This window comes from Melozone crissalis, unplaced genomic scaffold, assembly GCF_028551555.1.
Source record: "Melozone crissalis strain CALT ecotype California unplaced genomic scaffold, PUWL_Pcris_2 ptg000038l_1, whole genome shotgun sequence".
NCBI classification, from domain to species: Eukaryota; Metazoa; Chordata; class Aves; order Passeriformes; family Passerellidae; genus Melozone; species Melozone crissalis.
The window spans coordinates 2,021,372-2,035,272 of NW_026535816.1; positions in this window are offsets into that span (position 1 = coordinate 2,021,372).

Consider the following 13,901-nt stretch of genomic DNA (forward strand, 5'->3'; position numbering starts at 1 on the left):
GCATATTTTTTCAGGTGTGAAAGAGAAGATGGGTGGAAACAAGCTTTAAATAGCAGCCAGTGTGTGCATTTCCTGTCTTTGTCTCTCTTTTAATACCGAGTTCTTCTGTTAGGAGATTAATACATGGATCATCTCTCCATATCTCTCCAAGCACCTATCCTGCCTCCCACTGAAATACACATTAAGCTCATCTATTGTGAAATAAATCCCCAGAAATCTCTCCAAGATAGACTTACAGGTGTAATGGATTGAATTAAAATTGAGTGACATAAGTTTAAAAAATACTTGGTAAAAACAGTTAATCCTGATGAAAGGTATAAATACCTTGCCTGAAGCAGAGATAATGTTGGACTGAAAATAATGTTACACATTTTAATCACTTTTACTGCAACCATTTTTATCTATGAAATAAGCGGTCTTGGAAGCTCTTTTCAAGTAAAAGAAGGCTTGAATGGTATTGTAGTTGTGAAATCTGCTCAGTTTGGAACCTGGGAAGTGTGTAATGGTCTGTTCTCTTTCCTTCTCTGTGTAAATGCAGTTGAAGAATTACTTTCAGTACCACTTTAGACAAGTTCTCAGAAATTCTAAGCTTAGCAGTGAGCTTCTTTGTTGTCACAGTAGCGCAGAGGAAATAATGTAATATTTACTGGAGAGCCATTCAACTTTGAGCAGGGGATCCCAGCATTAGGTACCATTGGGCCTGCTTGTTCCTGATTACAACAGGGAGGTGGTACCTAACCAAAATTGAAATCACTGCAGCAATTGTTGTCATAGGTTTTGCAGCCCATTCAGTGTCTTGTAGCTGCAGCTCACTCCCAGCTGTCCCAAGGCCATTGCACAGCATTCCAGCACCCTCTCTAATGAGGCTTCCTGTGTCCCAGTCTGGGGCTCTGGCCAGGGACCGGCCCCTGGTGTGGAGCACTGGGGTCACTGGGATGGGGGAGCAGCCTCTGTTACTGCTTGCTGTGCTGCTGTCACATCTGCACTGGCCTGTTCTTGTGAGGGAGCTGGCAGGGGAGTGATGCTCCTGAAAAGGAGCTAAGCCTCTTGGAAATGGAAAGCCTTTGGGAGTTATTTTCAGGTGACTGTAATGTTTTCTTTTCTCAGCCTTCCATGGAGTCCAATTAGCCTTGTCTGTGCCATTTCAGGTCATGTGCTGGAGGTATTAAATACCCAGGTGGAGAGGTAGATAAAATAATAGGGCACTGTTGGGGACAACTTGTATAAAAAATCCTTTCCTTAGTATTTTTTCCTCCTGGGAAGCTGGGAGGCCTTGGAAACAAAATGTGGGCAGTGATTATCTGTTGCTGTGGAAGGCAGCCAGGTGGATCTGTGATTGGTCTCATGTGGATGTTAGGAATTCATGGCCAATCTCAGCACAGCTGGCTCAGGCTCTGTCTGAGCCACAAACCTTTGTTATTCATTCCATGCTGTTCTTAGCTTAGCCAGCCTTCTGAGGTGAAACCTTTTCTTCTATTCTTCTAGTGTAGTTTTAATGTAATATATATCATAAAATAATAAATGAAGCCTTCTGAAATACGGAGTCAGATCCTCGTCTCTTCCTTCAACACTTGAGACCCCTGTGAACACGGTCACAGGGCACCAAGTACATTTTGACCCAACTTTATCTGTATCCTAGGTGCTTAATTCAAAACTCAGCCACAGGTATAATTGTAAAGAAGTTTAATCTGTAGCTGGAAACAGTGAGGTACTTGAATGGGCAACAGGAGTATGAAACGTTTTCCTTTATCAATGCAAACTTTGTGCAGCTACACTACTTCTATTTCTACTTCTTCCCCACCAAGTTTTAGAATATTGCTGAATTGATGGCAGAAAAAAAGCTACAGCCACATCCTTACAGAAAACCTGTTGTGTCCATGGGTAGGTTCAGACTTCCCACTTGGTTTAGCATGAAGCAGATTTCTAGATATAAAAAGCCCTATACCTGTGCCCTTGGCATACATCATGTTGTGGCCTGGCCTTCTTGGTCATGATTTTCTTCAGTAGTGTCTGTAAACAGTTTTGGGACCCAGATTAAGTAAATGGTGTTAAATCAGGATATGTCTCACCTCTGCAGTCTCTCAGAACAGACCTACTCTTCATGGGAAATTCATAGCTTGATCATATGTTAAGCACAAAATGTGGTGGTTTTTTTGTTTTATTTTTAACTCCTTCTAGCATAAGCGTGTTTTCAGGTAATACTGATTTTCTTTTCTTTTTCTTACATAGAGTGCACAGCTACCAAAGTGTCTTCTCATTTAATGCACTGCACAAATAAACACTTCAAGAGCTGAAGTGTAATATTTCAGGGGTTTTTACCTGCACACATTGCATTGTGAAGGTGCTGTCCCTTGTCAGCCTGCCAAGCAAAGAGGAAACTGCCTCTGAAGCAGAGTCCCTGGGAAGAAGCTTTGACATTGTGTCTGTCACCTGGTGTTAATTGTCTTGTGGCAAATGCTGTTTCTAGTAGTGTTAAACACTTTAGGTGAACTGATTGTCAAGAAACAAGACAATTATCATCATTTGCCTTGTGCTTTACCTTTGGGGAAATATCTTATTGACAGGATTTATCTGTTTAAGGTCGGTGGTGAAGTGTGAGTTCAGCGTTGCTCTCCTTGGGCATTCTGAGCTGTGCTTACACTGACACTGAACTCCCATCTCCATCTTCCTGGTGCCACTAATGGTTTAGATATTATCTCTGAATGACATCTTCAGGAGGTCTCACAGGTAAGGAAATGGGACTGATGTCCTGGGATAACTTGTCCAATCTTTGGCAGTGTTTTAGTACCTCACTTCAGCCTAACTCATTGCCCTCCTCCCTGGGAGACCCTTACACACTGCAGTCCATGGGATCTCTGTGTGCTGAGGGGGAAGGGATGGGAGATGCTTGCTAGTGGTGCTTCAGTCAGCGTTTTACTGCCGTTCCAAACTGCCTTTTCTCCAAGCTGTGCATTGCAGGCAGCACTAAATGACAGGTGTCAGTCGTTTTTTTTGTTTTAAAGCACCAAGCTACATAACACCTAGTGCCTCAGGAGGGAAGCCCTGTTATGGTTTTGCTGTAAGAGAAAATCATTCCCCTCTTGTTAGTCTGTCTTTGTTAATAGTTCAGTGAGACACTGCACCTCACTTGAGACAAGGAAAGCAGCAGTGGACATGGCAGAGCAAGCCAAGTCAGCATTTTGCTCATCTCATGTGCATTCATTATAAAATCAATACAAATGTAAGTGCTGTGGAACAAGGGTGAAGCAATCTGAGTGTAGTTCTTCTGCATTTCAGTTTTAATGACAACCTTTTTGCTGCAGCTGTAATATAGGTTCATCCCAAAATAGACACCTAGAATAGCCATTTTTATAGAAATAATTTCACCCAGAGGAAGGAGAGAGTTTAAATTACCTACTATGCAGAGCTCACAACAGAGTAAATGCTGACTCTACTATAAAATGCTAGGTAACTTTAGTGAGTATAATGAGCAGGATTTATTTAAGGACAATGAAAGGCAAATATTAACCTTAAAAAATGGGGTGTCAAAAAGATGGGATTTAACATGGAACTGAAATGGTAAAATGCTGATTTTCTTTTCTGCTATTCCAGTCCTGAAGGAAAAAGGGATTCATTACTAAGTTTTGAGCTTTTGTCAACTCAGTAGCCTTTGAACTAAAGAGAACTACAGTGCTTAGGTAAGTTCAACACACTAATGGAGTTTGTCCCTTCCACTTGAAAATGTCTAGCCTGTAGTCTACTTGGATGTTCTTTCTCTTCTTGTATTATCAGAGGTCCTGGGAGATTTCTCATTTATTTGATTTATGATAGCATAATGAGCAGTCTAATTGACACTGAATAAACTGAGTGATAATGAAATAGCTCTGCTGACTTGATGAAGGCAAAAAATTTACATAAAAAATTAAAAACATTAGTACTTTCTCCTGTTGTTGGCCTTATCTCTTAAATATCAGAAACCACACTTTCTTAGCTTTATCTGCTAGCAAAAGCATCATGCTCTCTGTTCTCCTGGAAATCCAGGGCAGTGAAATCCTGTGTCACATAACTTCCTAGAGAAAAGGCCTTTGTTTGTAACAAAATGCCAGCAACTGTTTGTGTTCATTTGCAGTCAGTTCAGGTGCCTGCAGAATTTTGATGGAGTCCATTCATTCAAAAAGCAAGGGCTTCTCACAGTTTGTGCCAAGGACTTCTGGATAATTAATTGTAATGGGCACTGTAAAGCTGAAAGCACTTTATTTGTACTGCCATGAGCAGTTTGGGGTAGGATGAAAATAGTTTTTCTTCTCATGCATGATTTGGGGAGTGAGAGGACGGCTGGCTAGCACGTCAATGAGATGGGCTTCTGCCTTCAGTGGAGCAAGAGGCTTCCCCCATAAAGCCACTGGTATTTACTTGTGCAGAGGCATTACCAAAGTGCTTAATCCAAACACTTACTGGCATAATTGGTAAAATGAGGTCTGGAGTTTGGCTGCAGCCAGTACCAAGACAGGGTTCTTGAGTTGGAGTTTAGGCTAGAATTTCCTAAACTGAAGTTGTGCGCTGCAGGAGTGGGGCACAGCCTTTTTTTTCAAGGTTGTGTTTTTAAGGCAGAAAACAGAGTATCTGTTGAAATTGGTCGAGGATGTTACATCGTGTCAAGACTTGGTTTATCCTTCTGCTCTTTTGGTGCTTGTAATAATGGGCAGGTTGCTTTTCTTCCCTCCTGTGTCATTACCATGGCATGTGTTGCCTGAGCTACTTTCAGCCAGAAATGTCAGAGAGCAACTGATCAGTCATTTCATCTTATTTACAGGCAGGCAGGATTTACAGTGGTTTTTACCTTCTGTAGAACTTTTGTGATTCTGATGCAGCAAGAGCTTTTTCAAACATGTGCTGCAGTAAGAGTTCTCTTGTAATGCAGCGCATTGGAAGACAACACAAATCCAGAAACATCCCATGTAAGCAAAGTTCCCTAAGTGGACTTTGTTTGCAAATGCAGGGCTGGAGATGAACAGCATGACTGCAGAAATGTTCTTTATACAGGCCATGGTAGCCAAATTTGTATGCTGCATTGACTGCAGAATATCTGAGGAGACTGTATCCCTCTGAAATAAGTAAAATATCAGTGAAGTAGTGTTGGATTTCTGGGCTGTTCAGATGGTCTGGGGAAAAGCCCAAAGATGGCCTTGGGCCCCCGGGTTCGAAAGGACGAGAGGAAGCTTCAGATTTGTTCTTGGTCTTGGTGTTTATTAATTGCTTATCTAAAAGATTTTCTCTTGGCCTGACAGAGTTCTGCTCAGCAGTCAGCCATGGGCACACACTGAAAGCCCCTGGGGCGGTCACCTATCTTTATACCCGGAGTTACGTATACAATATTTATCATTTTTCTCCAATACCCTCTACCCTTATTAACCAGTGTTCCCCTAGTAAGGTCCAATCCCGGAGTGCCAACATCACCACAGAAGATGGAGGTCTAGAGGAAGAAGAAGAAGGAGAAGGGCACGCCCCAATTCCTCCATCTTACTTCTCTAGACCCCCCTGTACAGAAATCTTAAGCCCTGTATCTCACACCCCAATTAACTTGTCCCTTCACCATTCACCCCAGTGAAATCCTCCCGTCCTCATACTGATGTCATCTCCCATGTGGGATCAAAGTCCAGCCACCAGACATTTCTGGCAGCATTCCAGGACTCCCGAGCCCCCCAGGGGGGGTCTTGTTCACCCTGCACCCCAGTTCTGAGAGACTGAGATCCCACATCTCCCCCTTCTGTTTGCACCAAAAGACCCCTTTTTTTTTTTTTTTTTTTCTGCTTTTATGTGAAAACCCCCCAAAGCCCTTAGTTTCTTTTCATTTCTCTTCTGGGTCGTTTTTCGCAGCCCGAGTCTCGACTTCTGTCTGAGTACTCGTCTCTCTGCTTCTTGGATCAGCATTCTCGTGTTCTCGCGTTCGGAATGGTTTCACGTGCCGCGCTGACACCCACTTCAGACCTCGATCTGTGGAGATACAAGCGAAACCCTTTCCCCAAGAGATTAGTCTGAAAGGACCCTCTATTTGACCTGTTTCTGGGTTTCTGACCAAAACCAAAGGATCTCCCTTTAGCTTTGCCTGTGTGTTGTTTAGAAAATGTCTCACGATCGGTGGATCAGATGGATAATCCCTTTGTTGTGTTAACATTGTTTTCTTCGAGGTGCTTTTCTTTTTATATATTGTTGGAAAAAATTGCTGCATTGTTGCAGTCTCGCCACGAGATGGCGCTGTGGCTCCGCCGAGCCGACCCGGCATGTCGTGCACTTCTGCCCTCCTGCCACTAGGTGGCGCTGTCACCGGCCCCCCTGGCTCGGATGACGGTGCAATCTCGACTACCCTACTTCCTCTTCCGGCTCGGCGTCTCCCGTGAGGGGAAGGAACTGAAACTCCGAGGCTCGAGACTAAAGGCACCAGATCTGGAGACGGTGTGGAGCCGCGGGACGTAGAATCCCTAACACGGCCCCTCCTCACCCGCGACGTCGCAGGGGACCGGGCTCGGGCCCGCCCGCGTCTTACTCTCTGCGCGTGCGTGCTCTCTGAGCTACTTCCGGTGTCCCCCAGGGTGACGTCATCATCGTCTCCCCCCTGTTTCACCTCCGAAGTTCCTGCCCCTCGGTCTGTCCCAGAATCCGACCCCTCCTCCTCTGATGTTGTGTTCGCCTCCCCCGCCGGCACCCCGGCTCTACCCGCGATTCGAGCTGATCGTCGCACCGGCTCTGACATCACACCCGCGCGCTTCCTGCGTCCCGCCGCGGCGGCCCTCCGGGGCTGCGCGTTTTCCCTCAGCCCGCCTTGCGCGCTCGCCGCCCCCGCGCTGGTATGTGAGTCTATCCCCCGGTTTTTGCGAGTTTCGCCCTCCGCGGGCGTGTCCTCATCCTCACCGGCGCTGCTCGCGCCCGCCGCCGCCGCCGCGTCGCCGCTTTCGCCGCGAGCAGGCCCCCCCCCCGATCCCTTATCTTCCTGCTCCCCCCCTTCTGCTCCTGACTCCTCCACACTCTCTGGAGTTTCAGGACGCCCTTGGGGTTTGTTGCATTTTTTGATCGGGGGTTTTAATATTTTTTCCTGCTCTCTTTTTTCGAGAGCCCTTTCCCCCTGGCCTTTCAAAGCCAGAGCAATTTTTTTCCCGGAGCTCTGCCGCTCCGCCCCCTCCTCTGAGGGTGCCGCAGCTTCTCGCTGCTTTTCCAGTTTTTTAGACTGGACTGCAATACCTTGTAACATGATTCTTGCCGGCGAGAGTAGCTTTAACGCTGTCTCATCTTTTTTTGTTGCTAAAATATATAAATGCCTATTAATCTCTTGCCAAAACCCGACTTCGAACAAAAGATATGTCTCTGCAAGTGGGTAATTGAGCCTTGCCCATAATAACAGCTGTTTTAATTCTTTCTTTGGGATCCCTTCTGTATATAATTCTGCTACACTTTGTAAGGTGGATAAGATTTCCCGTTGTTCTTGGGAGAGTGTTGCCCCCATAATATTATTTTGGCCTTCTTACCGAATTTGTCGCCAGCGTGGTCTGGAGGCCCTTGTTCTCCGTCCAGCAGATTACGAGGGATGGATCAGAGGCGCCTTTCTGGTCCCAGTCCAGGCCGCTCTGCTACGAGCTGTCTTCAGCAGAAGCTGAGAGATGGGATTTCTCAGTGACTGCTGATTTTTGCAGCTTCTCCCGGCCGGTTTTTTCTTTTTCTTCTTTCTTTCTTCAGGCTTCCCTCCTCTGGAGTTATCAGTGCTGTTCTCTTGGCTCTTCAGCTCTTCAGGGCTTTCCCCCCCCCGAAAGGTTTGGTGGGAGATAGCCCGCACAGCGGACGCCAATTGTGGGATTTCTGGGCTGTTCAGATGGTCTGGGGAAAAGCCCAAAGATGGCCTTGGGCCCCCGGGTTCGAAAGGACGAGAGGAAGCTTCAGATTTGTTCTTGGTCTTGGTGTTTATTAATTGCTTATCTAAAAGATTTTCTCTTGGCCTGACAGAGTTCTGCTCAGCAGTCAGCCATGGGCACACACTGAAAGCCCCTGGGGCGGTCACCTATCTTTATACCCGGAGTTACGTATACAATATTTATCATTTTTCTCCAATACCCTCTACCCTTATTAACCAGTGTTCCCCTAGTAAGGTCCAATCCCGGAGTGCCAACATCACCACAGAAGATGGAGGTCTAGAGGAAGAAGAAGAAGGAGAAGGGCACGCCCCAATTCCTCCATCTTACTTCTCTAGACCCCCCTGTACAGAAATCTTAAGCCCTGTATCTCACACCCCAATTAACTTGTCCCTTCACCATTCACCCCAGTGAAATCCTCCCGTCCTCATACTGATGTCATCTCCCATGTGGGATCAAAGTCCAGCCACCAGACATTTCTGGCAGCATTCCAGGACTCCCGAGCCCCCCAGGGGGGGTCTTGTTCACCCTGCACCCCAGTTCTGAGAGACTGAGATCCCACAAAGTAGTATAAAAGTAGAAATGAAAGTTCCATCTGTCTTAACCGTACTCATTGACAAATTAACTGATGTTTCTTTGTTCTCAGGAGATAGTTTTTTGTTTTTACTTTTTTTAAACCTTCCCTTAGACCTGTGAAGTGTTGTGGGAATGCAGATTTTTTTAAGCAAGTTGAGGGTAGGTGCACTGCCAAGGCCTGTGTAACCTGAGGCTGCGGTCACAGTAGCAGCCCCAGATGCAAGCAGTCAGCCTGAGCCCCAGGCTGAGGGGGAACAAGCAGTGTGAGACCCCAGTCACGGTGTTTTCCAGAAGCTGCTGTGCTGACAGCAGCATGGCAATGTGTCCTCAAAGCAAGGCAGACAGCAGCAAGGCAAAGCTGGTCCTGGGGAGGGACAGAGGCCCAGCTTCTACAGCTGCTGGTCACTGCAGAGGCCTTGGTGGTGCACACCATCTTTCTCCAAAGGCCATTTTGGCAGGGGATTCAAATGGTTCCAACACCAGGTACTCCAAAATTCTGTAGCCTTCATTTGCACGTCTTACTGTGTGTGCTCCTTCAAGATGGAAAAAAGCTAGAAAGGTATTGATAGTGCACTGCATGAGCCTTGCAGTGTCAGTTTAAAGAGGAAATTTGTTGCTGTTTGCACTGGTCAGGCTGGTGCTGAAGGAATGGGGCAGGGCTGATCTGTGTCAGGAGAGGAACAGTTAATCCATGTGGCTGCAGGGAGAGCTTCCTGTGGAGCAAATGGAGCAGCTGCACGTGGGGATGCTGCAGAGCTCTGCAGGATGAGCCCTGGTTCTAACAGAGATTGTTCTAGCAAGGCTTAGTGTCTCTGAGGGCGTCCTTTGACACAGAGGCCTCTCTGTAATAATGATGCTTGCTCATGGACAAGTGTGACATCATTAACACAATTGTTAATGGTTTTTTGTTGTATGTCTGAGTTTGTCAGCCTGAGGGAGCCTGTGTGACCAAAGAGCTGTCTGTGGAACAGCTGCAGGCTCCACACCTGCACCTCCACTGGAAATAGTCTGGGAGCTTCTGCCTTAATGAAACTTGAAACCACACAGCTAGAAAAGGTTATCCTGTCACTTCTACTAAATTGGCTGCTGGGTTATTATTTTACTCTGCTTTTCTTTAGTGCCTGGACAATTCTGATCTGCCACCACCTCTTCAGCTCAGTTCTGCCCAATTTTGCCTTAATGGAAGATGAAGTTGAAATGGTACTTCTAATTTCTTTTAAGTTCATTCTTGTGGCAAACACTGTCTTCTGAGTAAGTTTTTTGGTGTGATGTTAAAATAATAATTACTAGTCCTTAAATAAAAACCAGTCTTTAAAACAACAATAGTAGAGTAATAACAAAGATGATTCCTGCAGTCAAGGACTCACTTGCCCTTGGGTGCTGTATGACAGTGCCAGGATGTAGTGCCTCAAGCTTTCCTTTCTGTGCAAGTGTGATTGTGGCATTCCATTCATATTGGTTTGTGATAGAATCAACACAGCACAGCTTGAAACAAACACTGAGGAAATGTGATTTGTGGATGCATTGAAGCAACTGAATAATTTGGTCTGCCCCAAAGCTAAAGTAAGACTAGAAATATTTTTCCAACCAGGGGAATGTTATAAAAAGCTGTCAGCCCAGTGTACGGTCTAGTTATCTTGTGTTATTGCATCTTGCAAGTGTAATCAAAACCCATCATCACAGATGATCACCTTTTGCTGATTTTACATGTAAGGAACAATTTGCCCCAGGTCAGTTATGGTCATTATTAAATGTAAGTAACTGGTGCTAATATTTACATTTTTATCAGCAATAAAGGCCTTTGACTGTAGGAGTAAGTGTTCTTTGGACTAGATATTGAAAATCAGAAATTATCTCTCAAGTAATTTATTAGCACACTGTAAATTTCTAACCATACAGTGCAGATCTTATTTCTGAGGAGTGCAATTTGTTGAGTGATTTCTAGGGCTGACAGCACTAAGTTCAGCAAGTGCATTAAGTGCTGCAACTTCCTTTTGAGAAAAAAAAAAGTGCTTTATGTTATCAGAGAGTCATCAAACTTGTAATCATGAACCTATCTGTTGCTGTTAGCTAATCAGACTGGTTGTTCCATGGATAATATGTTCAGGTAGTGTTTTAGTACATTGCCTCTTTTATTGCTTTTCTAACTCAGTAACCATCTTTTCCTTGGTGACTCACCAACAGGGTACATAAAAAGTCCCTTAAGAATATGTCAATCTTTGAAGTGAGAGCATGTCCCCCTCTTTCACTGTGGAAATCCATTTAGAAATTCAATTTCATTGTTAATGAACAGAATAAAAAGGAAAACTCTTGAATGAGGAGAAGAATTATGGTCAAGGTCAAAATTAGTACTCAAAGCTGTCAGCAGCCCCAAAGACAAGAGATTGGCATCAACACTTCTGCTATTGCCAGTTCCCATTGAGTTTCTTTGTAATTCCTGTCCCGTGGTATTGCCCTGGCTTTCAGTTGTTGAGCTACTCCTGGAAAGCTGAATGCATCCAGCAGACAGTCAAATGAAAGACTGGGCCAGGCAGAGTGTGCTGCAGCAATTGGCTCATTTCCTTTCTTACAGGAAAGTGTTGGGACAATCTAATGGAAAATGGAGACCTGGGTGGTGAGCAGTGAGATAAACTACAAACAAAAGGTGCTGTGCTATAAACTATTCCCTTCCCTCTGTTATCTCCCCCACCTTCTTGCTTGTCCCCTCTCCTGTGACAGGGACAAAGATGGAAATGAAAGTCAAGTGCCAGCCTTTGACTGCTTTACTGAATGAAAAGGATTCTGAGTGCTTGAGGTGAAGGAAGCCAGCAGGAGAATGAAGGGTGTCATGGAAAAATAACAGTGCTGCTGTGTTTGTTCTGAAAGCCTTTATTTAATAACTAAGTTATTAGTGCAATTGTGTCCATATTAAAAACAAGTCATTTTATTGACATTTGATTAGCAAATCAGCTTTATTAGGACTGGGAATAATTGTCCCAGGTTATTTATTTCAGTTTAATAGTACAACAGCACACGTATCTGCAGTGTGTGTTCTCATTGTTAAAGGCTCTTTGTACAAATATTTAAATACCTAATAATTGGGGGCTTGACATTTATTAGAGTGTAGGCTTGGGGAGGACTAAATAATGCTTTTTAATGTAACTTGACAGCATTAAAATGCAAGTTGTACTAATTCCATTATTGTAGTGCCATAATGCAAAATTATAGAGAGCTGCAACTTGGATTTATAATTTACTTCCACCTTCCGAGTCTTTAATGTATTATGGTTGCATTTGCTCAAATATATGGAAAAAAACAAGGGATCTTGAATCTTACTATGTTTTTTTCCCCTTCCCAATAAAGGGCAAACAGATCTGAGTTCATTTACCTAGCAACATCCAAGTGCCTGTGCTTAGAAATAGAGTTAGTGCTAGATGAGCCTGACAGGTGGATAGTCACAGAGATTGTTCATTCTGGAAAAACTCAGAGCAGAATGCCAGAAACTGAAATTCAGGATAAAATGCTTCTGCATGTTTTCTGCTTTTCTGTTCCCAGACAGGATAGTGGGCTGATGCAGAGTTCCTAAAGAATCTTCCATGCCCACATCAGGAGATGCAGATAAAAGCATGTCAGGGTATTTGTGCTATTTTTTTCCAGTTAAATTGAGAGATGGACTTCTCTTAGCCTGCTGCTCTGTGGAAGAGCACATATTGACAAATGACACACTTGTAATGCTTTCTGACAATAGCAGTGCTTCCTGCCAATTTCTGCTGCCAAGAATAATGACTGTCTGCTACAGCAAACAACTCATGGATGTCTCCAAATGACCTTTGAGCAACTGCTGTCAACATGAACTCCTCTGCAGCCTTTCCACCTTCCCTGGGAATTGCTGGTGTTGCATCTGGAGTGTGTGAAGGTAAGGGACAGAAGCACAGCTGGATCTGTGTGAGTCTGGATGGCATTGCCACTGGTCTGGTTCTGCATCTTGTGATGAACACTCGAGGTTACAGTGACAGATGATCTCTGGGAATGGGGAAAGGCGCTTGCCTGTGTGCAAGTTTGTCACATGAAGGGGATAAAAACCACACAGGAGTTGTTCTGATGTGTGCAAGGGGCAGGGAATGAGCTTTAGAAGCCACTGGATCACATGAAGGTCATGTTGTTCAGGTTCCTTAGAAAACAACTATAAGCATGCAGCTTCCTAGAAATCACAAGGCAAAAATAAGCTACAGGAGGTGAAGCTGGAACTGGGGAGTTGAAGTTCCTGATCAATGACAGATTTCCTGTGGGACCAATTAATCCTCAGTTAATTGTGTAAACCAGTTGAGTAAAACATGGCTTCTTGTAAGAGAATTATTGCTTCTTGGTCATGGCAGTTTTCTGTCATCTGTGTGGTGTGACCCCATCTGGTTCCCAGGCAGCTCTCTTTAGCTTCCAGCCCAAAATGCCAAGACAGTACAAATATTTGAGAAGAAGGAATAAGATCCCTTGGATTTGAAAGAACACAAACATCTCATCCTATTGTTTAGAGAGCTGCTCTCTTGAGGCTCATGTCAGAGGACTACTCTTTAAAGATATTTATATGTGTAACATATATTTAAGAATAAGTGTGAAGAAGAGGTTGCATAACGTAGCTTGGGCTGCTCTGAACATCGCTCTTGGAGGTTATTTTTCTTACAAAGCTGAGAAATTCTTCTTCTTTTTGGCAGAGAGAAGAAAACAGAGCTGGACCAGTGGACGGAGAAGATGGGGATTACAGTATCAGAACCAGAACTCGTGGAACACCAGTTTGCCAACTTGCCACCAGCGCCTCAGACTCAGGTTTGCATCCTGGCTTTTTATGCTCCAGCGTCAGAACCTCTCTGTTCTGGAACACACTTCCCACCCCCCAGCACAGGGCCTCAGTAATTCACAAATATGTTCTCCATCTCAACTGTGACCCTCTGTATGGAACTGTGTGATAGAACTGAATCCTTATAGCTCTGCTTGCTTCATGGGAGTTGTTCAAACACTTCTGCTCTTGTAATGTGAGGCAGCTGTTGGGAACAGAAATCTCATTCCTAAACACTGAAATTTAACAGCATTTTAGTAATTAAAAGGCAGCATTTTTGGTGCTTAATTTTAGCCTGGTGTTGCTATGGAAAATAAAGAGCTGTGCTTTCCCTTGCCCCCTGGTTCCCAAAGAGAAAATTGAAAGCATTTGATATTCTTCCTCTCTGCAACATAAAGCAAAAAAATTCCCAAATAAAATGGCTTGTAGTATTGTGGTACACAATATAAGAAAGCACACTGTAAATTAATTATTCTCTACAGACTACATTATTATGAGATTTAGATAAGCTTTGACCTTTGCTGCATCCATTTGCATAATGCAGCACACAGTACTGTGCCATTGTGGATTTTTCATCATTGCCTTGTGCTGCTACTGATACTGAAATGTGTTCACTTCAAATACTCCATTGTGTGAAT